The sequence below is a fragment of the Halyomorpha halys genome, unplaced genomic scaffold, assembly GCF_000696795.3.
Source record: "Halyomorpha halys isolate HHAL.00 unplaced genomic scaffold, Hhal_1.1 Scaffold58.1, whole genome shotgun sequence".
NCBI classification, from domain to species: Eukaryota; Metazoa; Arthropoda; class Insecta; order Hemiptera; family Pentatomidae; genus Halyomorpha; species Halyomorpha halys.
Window position 1 is genome coordinate 1,386,747 of NW_027110919.1, and position 3,812 is coordinate 1,390,558.

A 3,812-nucleotide genomic window follows, 5' to 3' on the forward strand; every position below is an offset into this window, starting at 1 on the left:
TTTTGAAATAACGGCAATTTTTAAATAAAATTAGGTACGGTGATCATTTTTCTTTTGCTAGTATGGTCGACTTTGTAACCCATTTCATTTCTTCCCCAGCTTGCTTAACTCGGGAATTTCTAAAGGGAGCGGTTCTTGTAGGATTCTTATGAAAATGAATATAAAATTCTCACGATGGGCCGAAGGTTCAGTACTTTACTACTATTTCTTGAACAATGGTTATGCAAGGATTCGTATATGTGTGATTTGTTCAAGATCACACTAATCTGCCAAATTTTACCCCAATCAAAGATATATACTTAATAGATGCTGGATAGAGCCCTAAGATCTCCCAATTATCTGTATATGGCAATATTGTTATAATGGCAATATTGTCCAATTATCTGTCATAGCTGGATTCGAAACTGGGACTTGGAGTTAGCAGCTATCTTACTTAGCAGCATATCACTTTGTAATTGTGATTTTGTATCACTGATTTTCTCACTTTGTCACGTTCTGAAGGCGCTCATTGGCATAAACTACAAACAATTTTTTTTTTTTACACCGAACGGTGTAAAAAATCAAACAAATACCAAGAACAAAATATTTTGAGAATTCAATGTCGTAAAAATCCGTCATCATAATTTGAATATTATTGAGCATACCACAATATATGTCATGATGATGACGTCTCAATAAATAAATGCCTGTATGATACTGGATTAACATTAATATCTATAGTTTACTCTCTAAATATATCGCATTCCATAGGTCACTCCACTCCCGCCCTCTATGGTAGCCTTACTTATAATATTATAATTATCGCGAGTAGGTTGGTCGATGTACGACATGTCACAATCTCACAAGAGGAGATTATAACAGCCAAAAAAAAGGCAAGTAAAAAATGCATATTAATTTCTGTTAAGAAATTGTTAAATTTGGGATATATATAGTTATCATCATTTAAAAGTAAATATAGAATAATTTTAGGTGTATACTCCTTGCAATTGATTTTATTTGGGAAAAACCTACAATTTTCGCTCACTGTTCATTAGGTAGTTCATTCCTTCCCGGCCGGACCCACTACGACTCCCAAGTAGCGACGGTCCTGTACCACTTTAGATATATTTGCTTAAAACGGAAAGAGAAGACATTCAGATAGTCATATCGAGCAATATTTAAAAAGTTCCTGTAATTGAAAAACGGCGTGAAACCCTCCACCGGCGCCCTCCGTGATAGTCTTACTTATCTGACTTTTCAAACAGACAATTATAGCGAGTAAGTTGGTCGATGTAGGACATGTCACAATCTCACAAGAGGAGATCGTAACACAAAAAAGCCAATCCATCTCCGCCGGGCCCGCCCCGTTAAGACCCCCGGTGAGCGACGGTCCTATATTACTTTTAAAATATTAGCTTAAAACAGGAAGAGGAGACTTTAAGATAGTTTAATCCAGCAATATTTAAAAAGCCACTGAAATTGAAAAACATGAACTATATTATGGAAGGACGTAATCCACGAATGAATTGAGAGGTGACCTAACAAGTTCATGGGTTGGAAATCCACCCTGTACGATCTACTTTATTAATTAGCATCATTAATCCCTATAATTATTGTATGGATTAAAATCTAACACAGTTTAAGAATATTCAACCTTACACAATCACACCTCATAAGAAAATTGTTTTTTCATAGGCTGATTTTCGTGTTGTGTGTTCCTTGGAAAACTATTTGGACTGCTAAAGCTTCTGATTTTCTAATAAAATAAATATCTAATATGCAATACAAATTTTCTTGTTTATAGTCTTCATAGTGAAATGTGAGTGTATTTTTGTAGCTCTTACATAAACGAAAATGTTCTGTAGTTATGTCATCCTAAATCCTTATAGCGCAAGGAAATTACAAATTGAAAACCCGTTTATATATATTCTCTCAGAAACACTCTGATGTAATCTAATGTTTCGGTTAGAGGGAGCGCTGAAGAAACTTCGAACTGAGAAATTACCGCCCGTGGAAAAGAAAAACTTGGAAGAGAAAATAACAGACAAAACGCTGTAACATCCCAGAAAGTTTCTCATTGTCACACAATCGAATTTAACCTTCAGGAACCGCGCTGCGTTCAAATTGTTTGTGCATACTTCTATATATATTTTTCTGTCTATATATATTTATTTTTGTAGTACCTAAAATAAAAACAGCATTTTTAATAATCTATTATTTCATATATTTTAAATTATTATTCATAATTACAAACTAAAAGTAATAAAGTAAAAATCTTTTCGACCACATTATTTAAAATAAAACTATATAATATATTTTTATGACAGTTTTAGTCTGTTAGTTATATATTTTTTATTATAATGTATTTTAATTTAAATTAATGTGGACCCGATGTACTTTAAAATATTTTTTTCTTAATCAATTTGATTGTCATCTGATAATTAAAAATTAATCCTCCTTAAAAAATCCAAACTGCCATGATCTCTCCAAGATGGTAACGCCATACTAGCGCCCTCTATTTCTTTGGTTTACATGGTATTATATTAAACTTAACCGCCATCTTCCTCTCTGCACATATTTACAACGAACCGAGGCGAATCAGACCTAAACCTAACTAACACTTTCGCTACATTTGAAAATCAAAATATACAAAAGCATATTACAACCTGCTCTTTTGTACCGAGTAGCTCTATTCACACATCTTCGGCAGATGGCGCCCGAACATTTTGAGTTCAACATCACTTCAAGATAATGAAACCTGACCTACCGACGATGCCCGAGTTCATAAGTGTGCCCCAACACTTTGCAGAATCTTAAAAATTGTTCGAGTACAGCTCATAAGCAAATCTCAAAACCTGCTTAAAATGTTGCCAAGCAACTGAAAAAGAAGAAATAATTGTTCATTTCAATTTTTTTGTAATTCATGTCATGTTCTATGCAATGGGGGTTTTGAAAATAATTGAAAAATCATTACATTTAAAATCAGTATATCTTTAATAAGGCCTATTAAAAATAAATAATTTTTTCGTTAATTAAATTATATGAAATCCACCTCTGATGGATCTGCTAATGTTTTATGTCACCCTGGTTTCTTGAAAAAATGAATAATGTGATGTATGAAAAATAATTTGAAATAAATTAACAAAGCAAGATGGTTCAGAACCAATCATAAGTAATTTTTTATAAGTTTCGACTAACTTATATAAACATTATCATGCATTAATTGTAATTAAATATTAATTACCTCCGGGAAAAGATGAGCTCGGCACTAACCTGAAAAAAAAATTACAATTAAATATGAATACTACAGGAGGGTATTAAAATAAAATAAAATTCAATTACTCTAAATTTACATTTTAACAGCTATTAGTAATGGGGGTTGCTATGATTTAGTTTTCTGTGTTGTTCTATTTTAGGAAGTTTAACATAATCGTAATATTATCCGGTGCTCAATCGTACTTATACTATTATTTAGCTATATTTATAAGTATAGATATAACTTTTACATGTCAATAAAGCCTATTACAACTAACAAATTTAAATAATTAGGATGACTAGAAAAAAATTAATATTAGAAGGCAAAGCAAAAATATCGACCAGAGCAGTTTTAAAACATACGCTAAAAATGTGGAACGAGGTAAATCCATTTGCCTACAAAGGAGCTAAAGTGGGCTATTTATTAATTTTAAAAAGCACTGCACTGCACGACTCTGTAGTGCATAGCGGTGCACTTTTTACTCTATATATTCCAGCTAGTGTTCTCTCCCTTCTCTCTCTCTCTCTCTCTCTCTCTCTCTCTCTCTCTCTCTCTCTCTCTCTCTCTCTCTCTCTCT

General features: G+C 32.5%; 1 protein-coding gene across 1 annotated transcript in view; it reads right to left on the reverse strand.

Moving 5' to 3' along the window:
- LOC106692447 (Heparan sulfate 3-O sulfotransferase-A) overlaps nucleotides 1–3,253 on the reverse strand; it is a 153,719-nt gene extending 150,466 nt beyond the window's left edge. Inside the window, exon 1 of the mRNA XM_014438400.2 lies at nucleotides 3,224–3,253. The gene's annotated coding sequence lies outside the window, so the exon portion shown is untranslated. The remainder of the gene's footprint in view (nucleotides 1–3,223) is intronic.
- Between the last annotated feature and the right edge of the window lie 559 nt (nucleotides 3,254–3,812).